Genomic DNA, 15,726 nt, shown 5'->3' on the forward strand with positions numbered 1-15,726 from the left:
ATGAATGAGAGACTGCAATATGAATAGGGGAGTGACTGAAGAGAAAGATGAGTAATACAGAGTAGCAATAACAATAAATGTGTAGCGTTATAGAGCATTTGTCTTTAAGATGGGGTCAGTGACCTCCATTTCAAAAGCTGGAAAGAGTCAGAAGGAGAAAAACCAAAGGCCATTTGAAAAGCTGTTTAGAATTAGGCATTATATATCATACATAAAAGTTAGCTTAAAAGTGAACCAACCGTTGAATAATGTGGGGTTATATAGAATATGCTGAGTTTGTGCTGTGTTATGAGTGAATTGTCAGGCAAGAAATGTAATATGCATAATTTTCATTTTGGGGTCCCCACAGACCTTATACTTGAGTAAATCTTTGCATAGACCTTTTTCCAAGATAAATGGAAATAGCAAAATGGCTTTGCTTTTAAGTGGGTGAAACCAGGAAGTGTTGGTGGGTGAAGCTTATTATAACAGTTGGTGTGGTGAAATATTGGGAGTGTTGTACTGAGGAGGATGAGCTGCTTATTTATGTATTATCATTATACATAACATAAAGTATGAACACCATCCCTTGCATGTGCACTCCTATACTCAAAGCTTCTGCATACCCTGCTTTGACATTTAGGGGCAGATATACATAGGGTCGAATATCGAGGGTTAATTAACCCTCGATATTCGACTGCCGAATGTAAATCTTTCGACTTCGAATATCGAAGTCAAAGGATTTAGCGCTATTCCTACGATCGAACGATCATGCGATTAAATCCTTTGAATCGAATGATTTTAATCCATCGATTGAAGGATTTTCCTTCGATCAGAAAATTGTTAGGAAGCCTATGGGGACCTTCCCTATAGGCTAACATTGGCCTCCGTAGGTTTTAGGTGGCGAGCTAGGGGGTCGAAGTATTTTTTAAAGAGACAGTACTTTGACTATCGAATAGTCGAACGAATTTTAGTTCGAATCGTTCGATCCAAAGTCATAGTCGAAGGTCGAAGTAGCCTATTCGATGGTCGAAGTAGCCATATTCGACCATTCGCAATTCGAAGTATTTTTTCTTCTATTCCTTCACTCGAGCTAAGTAAATGGGCACCTAAATATATACGGTAAAAACGAGAAAGTTCCTTAATAGTTCTCATTATTATTTTAGGCTAGTGGGTTTAAGGTAAAGCTGAGAGCTTAGGAGTTTTAAGATTAATGCTAGTAAGTGGAGAAAGTCTCACAAGGAGGCGTATCCATGCAATCCATGTCACCTTGGCTAGAGGCCTTCATGGGCATACACCAGCATACAACAGCAGTGTACTCACTTTGTAGTTTCTGAGTTTATGCCTAGTCCTAACAATCATGATCGTTGCCGGTTGTAGATGAGACTTTTTCCCATCAGCTATTCAATTTCTATACTGCAGACATTCCTAATGCATTGCACTGCTACTATGCTCTGCCCTACTTAAGAAATACAATTATTAAGTGTCCTACTTTTGAATCAGCTCTTAGTTGCCTATGAATCTGCTCCTCTGGGCATCCCTGAGGGTTGCAGGTTGCAAATTTCTACCCTACATTGTCTTAAATGCAGGTAAACTGGCACCTTTTTTAAATCATTGGAGGTGTTTTCTGGGTTTTTCCTTTTTAGTTTGATTGGGGTGTTATATTTTATTCATCTATTCATCAGTTTCATATACAGTATATTCACAAAACAGGCTGACGACTGGTAAATCAGAGTTTTATTTGTTCATTAAAGAAAAGAAAGCACTAAAGCTTTTAAATGACATTAACATTACGAGGAAATATATCTTTTGTGCTACCATCATAACAAGCAGGCATGTCTTATAATGCCATAATGATGTAGTAGTATTATATATATATATATATATATATATATATATATATATATATATATATATATATATATATATATATATATATATATATAGAAACAAAAAATGACCGCACTCATAGGACTTGTAAGATGAAAAAGAAAAAATTTGGTTTTCATCAGGCTCACGGGTAAGAGCCGAAACATTGAATAAAACCAAATTTTTTCTTTTTTCATCTTACAAGTCCTATGGGTGCGGTCGTTTTTTGTTTCTTTAAATACTAATACTATTTAGTACCAGCACCTGGGCAGTTGCTTAGTGATCTGTGTGCACCAGGCCAGCGTTTGTGTGTGTGTGTGTATGTATGTATGTATGTATATATATATATATATATATATGAACTGACACAGCACTCCAATTTATAAATGCATAAATAGTGTATTATAGAAAAGCATACCACAGCCCCAAGGGTGACGGTTCGGGGTACACAGACCCCTTTCTCAAGCCAGGGGCACAAGTGAAGTAACAAACATTAATCCACATGAGTTTATATAGGGTAATACAGGAAATTGCATGTGACTAAGTGACATCACAATTGGTAATTCTCTTTCATTAACCCTTTAGTTATCCAAGGCTGTCAATAGAAATAAACCTCTACTCCCCATTCCCGAAACGTCGCACTTGGGGCTGTGGTATGATTTTCTATAATTATGCATTTATAAATTGGAGCGCATACATATATATATATTTTTGGTCTATAATATTGGCTAATCTGGCAAAGCCATTTTTCTGACAATTTGCACCATATTCAAGGGTTGTGCGGCTATTTTCTTTTTTTGAAATAAATATATATATATATATATAGAGAGAGAGAGAGGTGGTCCAAATAACCGTATTTCTCAAAGTGCTTTATTCCATAAATTATGCCAACATTTCGGGTCCTGATTGGGGCTTTTTTCAAGTTGAAAAAGGATCTGAAAAAGGCCCCAAGCAGGAGCCAAAACATTGGTGTTGTGGAATAAAGTACTTTGAGAAATATGGAGATTTGGAGTGGGGACCACCTTCATTGTACCACCAGCTTTAAAGGAGTGCAGCTTTTACACAATTTTTTCATCTATATGTGAAACATAATGGAGGACATAATGTTTTTTACTAGAGGACACATGACTAGTTTCATACCTTATATACACACAAAGAGCAGGAGAATGAGTGACAGTGCACAGCCCTAGCCTAAGTAATTGTTATATAAATATAAACCATATACAGATTTTTTCAAGTTCCACCGAGCATACTGTGAGGTAGTGAAGGCCTAGCCTGGTTGCTAGCCTTAACCTCATTACTTGGTCTCTTTTGACGTGCTAGATCTGGGAGTCCCAGAATACAGTCCCTACTGAAGAGCAGTAGCAGACCATGTATTTTTGTTGTTTCTGACATTATCCATTTAACCTTTTAAATGCCACAGATCGTAGAATCTACGTTCTGTGGCAAAGGTACTTGAAATGCCACAGAACGTAGATTCTACGTTCTGCAGCATTTCCTGTTTCAGGAGCGGAGGAGCGGCTGTTAGAGCCGCTCGCTCCGTTCCTGCTCGATCCCCTGCCCCTAGGCAACGAGCAGAGCAGGGGATCGAGTGGCCCCTGGGGCGCGATCGCCCAGGGGCCCAAAAACAGCAGCAGGCACGTGTTACTTAAGTGTCCTGCTGCTGCAGCCTGCACCGGATCGTCGATCTCCGCCCCCACAGCACACAGACAGGAACCACGAGGCAGATGTCTTCCAGGGGCTCTTCCTGATCGCCTGCAACAGTCTCCAGCGATTTTTTCAGGTTAGTGCAACAATTACACACACAAACACACCAACACACACTTATTACAGTAATACACACTTAGATTCACACTTACACACACTTACACATACATTTTTGGGGATTGGGGGGGTCACTTACACTCACTGCACTTACACACATGTGCACACGCACACACGCGCACATAACATGTAATTTACCATTTGTACACACGCACACGCACATACATGGCATTGTGGCCTTTTTTTTTTTTTTCTTATCGCATCGTTTCTTTTTTTGGCTGAAAAAAATGTTTTATTGCCATTACGCATAGCGTATTCGCTAACCGTACTGTGCAATACCTTTTGTATGTTATTTCGGTGATTATATTGCAATTTTGGGTATTTTGGTGCATTTTTAGCCATTTTATTGAATTTTTAGCCATTTTATTGCATTTTCAGCTCTGCATATATTGTGTTCACTTTTTTCTAGCCGTATAACCTGTTTGGCCCATCTAAAATATTCAAACTGTGATTCTGACAGCTGATAACACTAGTCTGGAAAAAAAACATTGATTTTTGTGGTTTTATTGGATTTTTTTGCATTTCACCCTTTACTGCCTTATTTTGTTTTGCCTTGTAAATTTTATCTACTATATATCCATTTGGGGGTCTCTGTGCGCCACATAGTTTGGTATATCTATGCATTTTGGGCATCAAAGTGTTCAGTAGACCTCTGGCGTTCATATTTAGGATGTTTTATGCTGATACGTTACGAAATGTGGGGCATATAATGGGGTAAAATTCAAGCTTTCTGACAATTTTCAGAAATTTGATAAAAACCGTTATGTTCAGCATTGCTTTGCAGTTTGGCAGTTTGCAGTAGAAACACTTATTTACCCATATTGGATTCGTCAGAATGTGTACTTTCTGAAAATATATGGTTTTCTGGGGTCTTTGTACTGTTAGGGGGGTCTAATGTCGCATAATACACACACCAGGTGCTTATATTGCAGCAGCCAGCGCGTCAGCTGTGAAAATGTATATACACTATTGTCATTTGGGGGTCTCTGTGCGCCACATAGTTTGGTATATCTATGCATATTGGGCATCAAAGTGTTCAGTAGACCCCTGGCGTTCATATTTAGGATGTTTTATGCTGATAAGTTACGAAATGTGGGGCATATAATGGGGTAAAATTCAAGCTTTGTGACGATTTTCAGAAATTTGATAAAAACGGTTACGTTCAGCATTGATTTGCAGTCTGGCAGTTTGCAGTAGAAACACTTATTTACCCATATTGGATTCGTCAGAATGTGTACTTTCTGAAAATATATGGTTTTCTGGGGTCTCTGTACTTTTAGGGGGGTCTAATGTCGCATAATACACACACCAGGTGCTCATATTGCAGCAGCCAGCGCGTCAGCCGTGAAAATGTATATACACTATTGTCATTTGGGGGTCTCTGTGCGCCACATAGTTTAGTATATCTATGCAAATTGGGCATCAAAGTGTTCAGTAGACCCCTGGCGTTCATATTTAGGATGTTTTATGCTGATACGTTACGAAATGTGTGGCATATAATGGGGTAAAATTCAAGCTTTCTGACAATTTTCAGAAATTTGATAAAAACCGTTATGTTCAGCATTGCTTTGCAGTTTGGCAGTTTGCAGTAGAAACACTTATTTACCCATATTGGATTCGTCAGAATGTGTAATTTCTGAAAATATATGGTTTTCTGGGGTCTTTGTACTGTTAGGGGGGTCTAATGTCGCATAATACACACACCAGGTGCTTATATTGCAGCAGCCAGCGCGTCAGCTGTGAAAATGTATATACACTATTGTCATTTGGGGGTCTCTGTGCGCCACATAGTTTGGTATATCTATGCATATTGGGCATCAAAGTGTTCAGTAGACCCCTGGCGTTCATATTTAGGATGTTTTATGCTGATAAGTTACGAAATGTGGGGCATATAATGGGGTAAAATTCAAGCTTTGTGACGATTTTCAGAAATTTGATAAAAACGGTTACGTTCAGCATTGATTTGCAGTCTGGCAGTTTGCAGTAGAAACACTTATTTACCCATATTGGATTCGTCAGAATGTGTACTTTCTGAAAATATATGGTTTTCTGGGGTCTCTGTACTTTTAGGGGGGTCTAATGTCGCATAATACACACACCAGGTGCTCATATTGCAGCAGCCAGCGCGTCAGCCGTGAAAATGTATATACACTATTGTCATTTGGGGGTCTCTGTGCGCCACATAGTTTAGTATATCTATGCAAATTGGGCATCAAAGTGTTCAGTAGACCCCTGGCGTTCATATTTAGGATGTTTTATGCTGATACGTTACGAAATGTGTGGCATATAATGGGGTAAAATTCAAGCTTTCTGACAATTTTCAGAAATTTGATAAAAACCGTTATGTTCAGCATTGCTTTGCAGTTTGGCAGTTTGCAGTAGAAACACTTATTTACCCATATTGGATTCGTCAGAATGTGTACTTTCTGAAAATATATGGTTTTCTGGGGTCTCTGTACTGTTAGGGGGGTCTAATGTCGCATAATACACACACCAGGTGCTTATATTGCAGCTGCCAGTGCGTCAGCCGTGAAAATGTATATACACTATTGTCATTTGGGGGTCTCTGTGCGCCACATAGTTTGGTATATCTATGCATACTGGGCATCAAAGTGTTCAGTAGACCCCTGGCGTTCATATTTGGGATGTTTTATGCTGATAAGTTACGAAATGTGGGGCATATAATGGGGTAAAATTCAAGCTTTGTGACGATTTTCAGAAATTTGATAAAAACCGTTACGTTCAGCATTGCTTTGCAGTTTGGCAGTTTGCAGTAGGAACACATATTTACCCATATTGGATTCGTCAGAATGTGTACTTTCTGAAAATATATGGTTTTCTGGGGTCTCTGTACTGTTAGGGGGGTCTAATGTCGCATATTACACACACCAGGTGCTCATATTGCAGCAGCCAGCGCGCGTCAGCCGTGAAAATGTATATACACTATTGTCATTTGGTGGTCTCTGTGCGCCACATAGTTTGGTATATCTATGCATATTGGGCATCAAAGTGTTTAGTAGACCCCTGGCGTTCATATTTAGGATGTTTTATGCTGATAAGTTACGAAATGTGGGGCATATAATGGGGTAAAATTCAAGCTTTGTGACGATTTTCAGAAATTTGATAAAAACCGTTATGTTCAGCATTGCTTTTCAGTTTGGCAGTTTGCAGTAGAAACACTTATTTACCCATATTAGATTCGTCAGAATCTGTACTTTCTGAAAATATATGGTTTTCTGGGGTCTCTGTACTGTTAGGTGGTCTAATGTCGCATAATACACACACCGAGTGGTTATATTGCAGCAGCCAGCGCGTCAGCCGTGAAAATGTCTATACATATTGTCATTTGGGGGTCTCTGTGCGCCACATAGTTTGGTATATCTATGCATATTGGGCATCAAACTGTTTAGTAGACCCCTATGTTTATATTTAGGATGCTTTATGCTGGTAATGATACATGGACAATACGATGCTGGAAAGTTGAAGCTTTGAGGCAATTTCCAGATATTTCACCAAAACCGCCAAATTTGGCAAAGCCTTGCGACTCAGTAGTTTGGAGCAGAAAGGCATGGGTACCGTAGAATGTGTACTTTCCAAAAATATATGGGTTTGGGGGGTAAACATATATTTCTGTGTTTTTACCCCGCAAAAATGCAGTCAATGTGTTGATTTTTCATTAGCTGAAGTTACCCACGGGACTGTTTGTATGCGCTAACTTCATTTTGGGGCCTCTAAATGCCAGATACTTTGGTAAACTTATGAACAATGGCCACCAAAATGTTCAGAGGAACCCTGGCAATCATATTTAGGGTGCTTTTTCTTAGTACGTAATGACACATGGGTGATATGGTGCTGGGAAGTTGAAGCTTTGAGGCAATTTTCAGATATTTCACCAAAACCGGCAACTTTGGGAAAGCCTTGCGACTCGGTAGTTTGGAGCAATAAGGCATGGGTACCCATTTTAGATTCTGTAGAATGTGTACTTTCCAAAAATGTATGGGTTTGGGGGGTAAACATATATTTCTGTGTTTTTACCCCACAAAAATGCAGTCAATGTGTTGATCTTTCATTAGCTGAAGTTACCCACAGGACTATTTGTATGCGCTAACTTCATTTTGGGGCCTCTAAATGCCAGATACTTTGGTAAACCTATGAACAATGGCCACCAAACTGTTCGGAGGAACCCTGGCAATCATATTTAGGGTGCTTTTTCTTGGTGCATAACGATACATGGGTGATATGGTGCTGGGAAGTTGAAGCTTTGAGGCAATTTTCATATATTTCACCAAAACCGACAAATGTGGGAAAGCCTTGCGACTCAGTAGTTTGGAGCAGAAAGGCATGGGTACCCATTTTAGATTCTGTAGAATGTGTACTTTCCAAAAATGTATGGGTTTGGGGGGTAAACATATATTTCTGTGTTTTTACCCCACAAAAATGCAGTCAATGTGTTGATTTTTCATTAGCTGATATATTATTCAAATTGCAGGTGAGTGATTGCTCACCAAAGTTAATCACATCTCAAAGGAGATGATTAACTGATTAAAATACAACTGTCACTTAAATTAAAGTGCACTTAAATATGGAGTGTGAGAATTGTCTGAACAGAAACCAGGTCTGGGGATACTGAGCAAAGTACCCCATCTATTGCCCACTGGTCAACAAATTCTTTCAACCGACCAGTAAACACTGCTTGGGTGTACTCTGCTCGGATGCGGGAACGCACCAGCACTCGGAACAAGACCTCTGCTGGCAGAGGATTCCCACCTTCCAAACATTGCTTTCTAGATTTATGGATGACTAATTTAGCTAAAGCCAGGAGCAAGTTGGAGAGAAGGTCTTTCTCTTTATTGTCCCGGGATACTGGGCGTCCAAAAATATAAACATGAGGGGAAAAGTGTAACCAGAACTGCAGGTAAAGCTTCCTCAAAAGAGCCAATAGAGGTTGCAGTCTGGCACACGTAAAATAAGCATGAAACACAGACTCTCCTTTGCCACAGAATGGACAAGCAGCTGGGGAGTCTGTAAAACGAGCTAAATACTCTCCTGTGCTCAATGCACCATGCAGCACTTTCCAACTCAAGTCTCCAGTTGGTCTAGGCACCAAACTGGAATAAAGAGCTTGCCACTGAGGTCTTTCACCCTCATTAAGCACACGTCTCCAGATGGTATCATATCGGGAGATGAGGGCAAGGAAGTGTACAGTGTGAAGCATTAGAGAGTACAACAGCTTTCTTGTTATATCATGAAAGCGTGTCAATGGAAAATTCTCCAACTGGCTCAAGTTGGGGGAAGGAGGTGCTTGGGGGGATTGACGGGTTTTAGGTGCTATTATTATGTCTGGAGGTGAGGAGTTCCAAGGTGGACGTGGCTCTCCAGAATGTAAAACCCCATCAATGAAGGTGTGAGAATCAGGAGAGATTGTGTCCTTGATTTCCTTGAGAAGACGGTGTGGAACCCTAGTGGTGAGGAATCCCATGCGTTGCATAACTGCTTGAGAGTCCACCCAATCTGATTTCTCAAAATCCAGGAGATCTCCAACTCTGGTTAACCGAGCCTGGCAAAGGCGACGTCGGATGCTGATGGATTCTAACATCCTAGTCTTAAAAGATGGATTGTAAAGTAGGGGCTCATTTAGAATGTCTTCCCCTTCAATGGCTCCTTGCCTTAACACGGATACCATGCTCCAGGTTTTTAGCGTGTCTTGGTAGTAAGCCGGCAGGGTTGAAAGGTTTCTTAGGAAACCCTCAGGTTCAATTATAAACAATTGCCGGTCATATCCCATATTTCGTACCTGGCGATAAAAACTCGATGCTAGAGTACACCACTGTGGAGAAGGATCTGCATACAAGTATCTCTGTATTTGCTGGAGACGGAAGGTGTGCACTTGAGAACGTATACACACGACTCCCTGCCCTCCCTCTTTCAACGGGAGGCTTGAGACACCTGCAGAAACCCAATGCTTTCCTATCCAGAGAAAGTCCAGTAACCTTCTCTGGATCTTAGCAATGAATTCTTGGGTTGGGCTAAGACATATCAGCCGGTACCAGATCTGAGAGGCCACCAGCTGATTAATCACCAAAGCTCTCCCCCTCATAGAAAGTACTTTAGCAAAACCCTTCCACTTTCCAAGGCGCGTTAGAACACATTCCTCAAGTTCAATGAAATTCTGTGAGACAGGATACTCCTCAGCTGATAGGTAGACGCCTAAATATTTAATGATTTTACTCTCCCACGAGATGTCACGAAAAGCAGGAGGCAGGAAATCCACCTTTAGAGAACCCTCCAGAAGGCCTGAGCTCTTGGACCAGTTGATCCGGGCAGATGAGGCAGCAGCGTAGACTTCTTGACACTCTTGTGCCCGCTCAAGATCAACTAGGTCCTGGGCCACAAGAATTACATCATCAGCGTAGGCTGAGAGAACCACCCTCATGTCAGGTTCTTTGAGCACCAGTCCCGTGAGCCTTTTCCTTAAGAGACACAGGAAGGGCTCAATGGCCAGCGAGTACAGTTGTCCCGACAAGGGGCATCCTTGCCGAACTCCTCGTCCAAAGGCCAGAGGTGCAGTCAGAGACCAGTTGATTTTAACTAAACACTCTGCAGAGGCATACATTGTTTTCAGGTAGCCCACAAACTGTGGGCCAAAGCTATAGGCTTGCAGAGTGCCTATAAGATATTGGTGATCCACCCTGTCAAATGCCTTCTCTTGATCCAGAGAGAGAAAAGCAAGAGATAGACCAGTCCTTCTCGCAAAATGTAGTAAGTCTCGGATTAAAAAGACATTATCAAAAATTGTCCGACCGGGGACTGTATAGGACTGGTCAGGATGAATCACTTCTGCCAGCACAGATTTGAGCCTAAGTGAGATAGCTTTGGCCACGATCTTATAGTCTGTGCTAAGCAGTGAGACTGGTCTCCAGTTCTTAATAAGACGGAGATCCCCCTTCTTAGGAAGTAGTGATAACACTGCTCGACGACACGAAAGTGGCAACTCACCTTTCTTGAAGGCCTCAGTTAGGACCCTATGGAAATCAGGGCCCAGAGTATCCCAAAAGAACTGGAAGAACTCTATGGTCAGTCCGTCAAGCCCAGGAGATTTATTGTGGGGCATTAAACGGAGTGCTTGAGAGAGTTCCTCTAGAGTGATTGGTGTTTCCAACCTCTCTTTTCTCCTCTCACTGACCACTGGAAGCCCATCCCATAGCTCCTCACAGGCATCTGGAGAGATGGGATCTGGAGAAAAAAGGTTTTGATAGAAGGACCGGGCTCTGTCCCGGATAGCCTCCGGATCCTCAAGGGGGGTTCCATCCTCCGCAAAAAGGCATGTGATTTGTTTTCGGTTCCCCTTCTTCTTCTCCAGAGCATAGAAGAATCGGGAACCACGATCCATATCACAAAGTAACTGCATCCGGCTTCGCACAAAGGCACCACGAGCCTGTCGTTGTTCCATGTTACGCAGCGCTTCTTTCCTTTCTAGATATTCACACTGAAGGGCTTGGTCTTCAGAGCCTGATAGCCTTTGCTCAAGATCAAGCACCTCCCCATTCAGTGCCTCAATCTCTGCATTGCGCTGCCCGCTCACACTTTTGGTATACTCTTGACACAAGAGCTTTAGGTGAACCTTGCCTACATCCCACCACTGGTTCAATGTGGCAAATTCATCCTGAAAGGCCCTCCAGCCTCTCCATGTATCCCGGACTGACTTTGCAAAACCCTCATCTTCTAATAAACTGTTGTTAAAGTGCCAGTAAGCAGCTTTTGGCAGAGATGGTGCGATTGACATTCTCAGGGATACACAATTGTGGTCTGAGAATGGTGCCAATCTAATGGTGCTCGACTGGGCTCGTGACATGAGATGGCTCGATATATATATCCTATCAATCCGGGATTGAGAAACATGACCATCTCTCACCCTGACATAGGTAAAAGCAACCGTCTCTGGGTTCTGTTCTCTCCAGACATCAACCAAGGAGAAATGAGCAATTAGTTCTCGCAAAACGGACTCAGACGAGTCTCTTTTCTTGGGTACATTGCGATCTCGAGCATCAAGGGTGTAATTAAAATCACCCCCTATAATCAAGGCTTCATCAGAGTCAATTGTCTCCATGTAGGCTGACAAACTTTCAAAGAACCGTGCCCTCTCTGGTCCGGTAGTAGGAGCATACACATTCATTAGATTATATGTTCTACCTGACTCCCGGACCCGAAGATGCAATAGACGGCCAGGGATGACAGAGGTAGCATTCAGGACCTCTGGCTGGAAGGAATCTGAGAAAAGGGTCACCACCCCGCATGATGTCCAAGTGAGGTGATTAAAAAAGACCCTTCCCTTCCACTCCAGATTCCAGCTTGCTTCAAGCTCTGGAGTGGTGTGGGTCTCTTGGAGGAAACTCACAGAGTACCCTCCTTGACGAAGAAAGGAGAGTACCTGAAACATTCGGAAAGGATTCCGACAGCCATTAGTATTAAGTGTGCTTATACTCAAGGCCATTACTGAGTCTTAGGAAGTGCTTTAACCTTCATCAAGGTCTGATGAGACAAACATTTTTTGTGAAACTTCATTATACGGAGATATTCCGCTGTTCCATAGTTCTTGGCCTCTTTTATGACCTTAATGTATTGTCTCACAGAATTGATAACTAAAGGCAAATCATGCCACTTCTCCAGAGCCATGTGCATCTTCTTCTCTAATTTAACACCAAGGGTGCTCTCAAGAAACTTTTTGAGTTCCTCAGCAGGGATGATTGGGGTAGAAGGATTTGCCACTCCTATGTCAACCTCCTCTTCGATGTTCCCCTCATCCATGAGCTCTTCCTGGCTAAGGGATTGATAATCTCCCCTCTCCACTAGAGCTTTGAGAATCTCTCCACAAGTTGTTACAGGAAAAGTATCAGAATCACTTTTCTGGAGACCCTGCAATGGCTCAGGTGTTCCCTCAACTTCACTTGAAACACATTTGGAAGTGTTTGACACAGGAGCAACAGAACTAATTAGCTCCCCAGCAACCGGTAGAGCTTTGGAGGCTCGATGGTTAGCCTCTGCCCTCTCTACTACCTCCTGTGCTTTCTGGATGGCAATAACATTTGGGTCAGTTGAAGACAAGGGAGGAGAGATTTTAGCATGAACAGTAGAGGTTGTCTGGCTACCCTCCACCGTATTTACAACTCCACCCTCACCATCCTTCCCAGCAGTTTTATCTGCAGGGTCCTGTATGGGGGTTAGCCCAATATTCTCCCCCTCCTGGAGTGAAATACCCTGAGGCACTAAAAACTGAGGCTGGTTGCATTTGCCAAATATCAGCACCTCAGGAACACTGACTGCCCACTCTGCAGGAGTCTCATTAGGTATCTCTTTACACTCCAAGGGAAGATCTTCCAAATGATTTTGAGGCAGATACTGCACCCCTGACTCTGTGGGGAAACCAACACTGCCATGTTCAAGGCCATGCAGACCATTAACCTCATTATTCCCCACCTGGTCTGGAGGCAAGAGTGCATGGTCTGACACAGGTTGATCGTGACCAACAGTTGGGCCAGACAATGTCACCACATGAGGAGCAGAAGTTTTGCTGCCCTTTTTACCCTTGGATGGGGGTGCTCCATCATTAACCACTGATGCCCATTCCTCAGGTACCAGCCAGTTTGATTTAAATTTCCTCTTTTTCTTGGCATCTGAAGAGGAAAGGCCACTATCTGCCCCAACCCCACCAGGTGTTGCAATCATGGGTACCCCCACACCTTCAGGGGTGCCCATAACAGGGGTACACTTTTTTGTGGTAGGAACAACTGTGACCCTGGGGGAAGCTTTGACATGTTTTCCCCCCTTCTCTTTTGCCGCAATTGTAAGACATGCTGCAGCCTTAGATGTCTTCAGTGAAGAAGGAGGAGGTTTGGATGTTGTAGAGGTGGGTTGTGTAACAGCCACCTCCTTTAGTGAAGGAGATATCCCCTTTGAGGACCCTGCTGAAATAGTCCCAGCAGGATAAGATGTTTTATTTGAGGCACTGGGAGCAGGAACAGGGGCTGTGGTCTTAATTTGCCCTTTGGGGCAACTCTGGCGAGTGTGCCCCAGGTTCTTGCAAAGGAAGCACCTCACTTCCTCTGTGCTGTAAAAAATTTTATACAGCACCCCTTCAAATGGAACCCCGAAAGACCCCTCAATAGTGTCTTGCCCCCGAGGTAAAAGTAGTTGCACCTGCCTTTTAAAGGAAAGGACGTGCCTCAGTCTGCTCTCCTTACATCCCAGGGGAATTCTAGACATATTTGATTTTAACTCCCCAAGGGCTTGCAGGTGGGGGTACAATAAGTGGTCTTGCAGGAAGGGGGGCACATTAGATAAAACCACCCTTGTGCCCAATCCTTCTAGGGGTTCTACAGGGACATAACTCCCTCCCACTGTGATACCCCTCTGTACCAGAGTATGCACTGCAGTTAGAGTACGGGCAAAGATTATGGCTTTCCCATACATTTTACTTGCTGCCACTACTGCAGAGTGGCCCACCACTTCAGCTGCAGCCTTTATATAAGCCTCTATGCCATGAGTGCTTGACATTAGGCATCTGACCCCATGCTTCCTTGTAAGCTTCTCTACCCCAGCAGTGACTTGGCTAGGGTTGCTGCCAGTAGCTACCACGTGTGCAAATGTTTTAGCAGGGGTCACATTGGCAGCAGCAGCAGAAGTAGAGGCAATGGGGCTTTTTGACATGGGCTCTGCCTGGTGTTTCCTTGCAGAGCTACAGCTGGGTTTTTCAGGTCCTTTTGCTTTAGAACCAAGAGATGTTTTTTTATAACTTTCCTTTTTATTCCCTCCCATTATTTTACACAACACCACACAAAAAGAAAGCTTTATACTATTGATTAACAAAAAAGTAAGTTTTAAGTTGAGAAGCTGTGGCAGGGAGAGGGTTAATGTGAGCAGGTGCCTGGGAGCTGCACTGCTGCTGCTGGAAAAGATTTTATATTTATACTTATATTAAATCCTTCTCCCTTTAGCTTTCTCTCCTCACAGAACTGAGTGCAAAATCAAAATATCCACTCAATCTGTACAAAAATTAAACAATTTGTGCTGAAACAAGAGAAAAATGCAAATGAAACTGACACCCAGGTGCGGGGGAGGGGTAGGGGATCTAACAGTGAGTTTGTAGCCCAGAGCAAGTGAAGGGAACTGGGCTAAGAATCACTCACCTTCAGGGTCAAAAGAAAAATCGATTTTTAGTAAAGAAAATCAACTTAAAACTTCCCAAATTTCACCCACCAAGTGGACAACACATTCACACACCAAGTGATAACAAAAAATCCTGTCTCAAACAGGAATTTCAATGCTTAATTCAGCACTAAACAGAGAGCTTTCTCCTGTGTGTTGATCTTTCATTAGCTGAAGTTACCCACGGGACTGTTTGTATGCGCTAACTTCATTTTGGGGCCTCTAAATGCCAGATACTTTGGTAAACTTATGAACAATGGCCACCAAAATGTTCAGAGGAACCCTGGCAATCATATTTAGGGTGCTTTTTCTTAGTACGTAATGACACATGGGTGATATGGTGCTGGGAAGTTGAAGCTTTGAGGCAATTTTCAGATATTTCACCAAAACCGACAACTTTGGGAAAGCCTTGCGACTCAGTAGTTTGGAGCAGAAAGGCATGGGTACCCATTTTAGATTCAGTAGAATGTGTACTTTCCAAAAATATATGGGTTTGGGGGGTAAACTTATATTTCTGTGTTTTTACCCCACAAAAATGCAGTCAATGTGTTGATTTTTCATTAGATGAAGTTACCCACGGGACTGTTTGTATGCGCTAACTTCATTTTGGGGCCTCTAAATGCCAGATACTTTGGTAAACTTATGAACAATGGCCATCAAAATGTTCAGAGGAACCCTGGCAATCATATTTAGGGTGCTTTTTCTTAGTACGTAATGACACATAGGTGATATGGTGCTGGGAAGTTGAAGCTTTGAGGCAATTTTCAGATATTTCACCAAAACCGACAACTTTGGGAAAGCCTTGCGACTCAGTAGTTTGGAGCAGAAAGGCATGGGTACCCATTTTAGATT

Source organism: Xenopus laevis, chromosome 3S, assembly GCF_017654675.1.
Source record: "Xenopus laevis strain J_2021 chromosome 3S, Xenopus_laevis_v10.1, whole genome shotgun sequence".
In the NCBI taxonomy this organism is placed as follows: Eukaryota; Metazoa; Chordata; class Amphibia; order Anura; family Pipidae; genus Xenopus; species Xenopus laevis.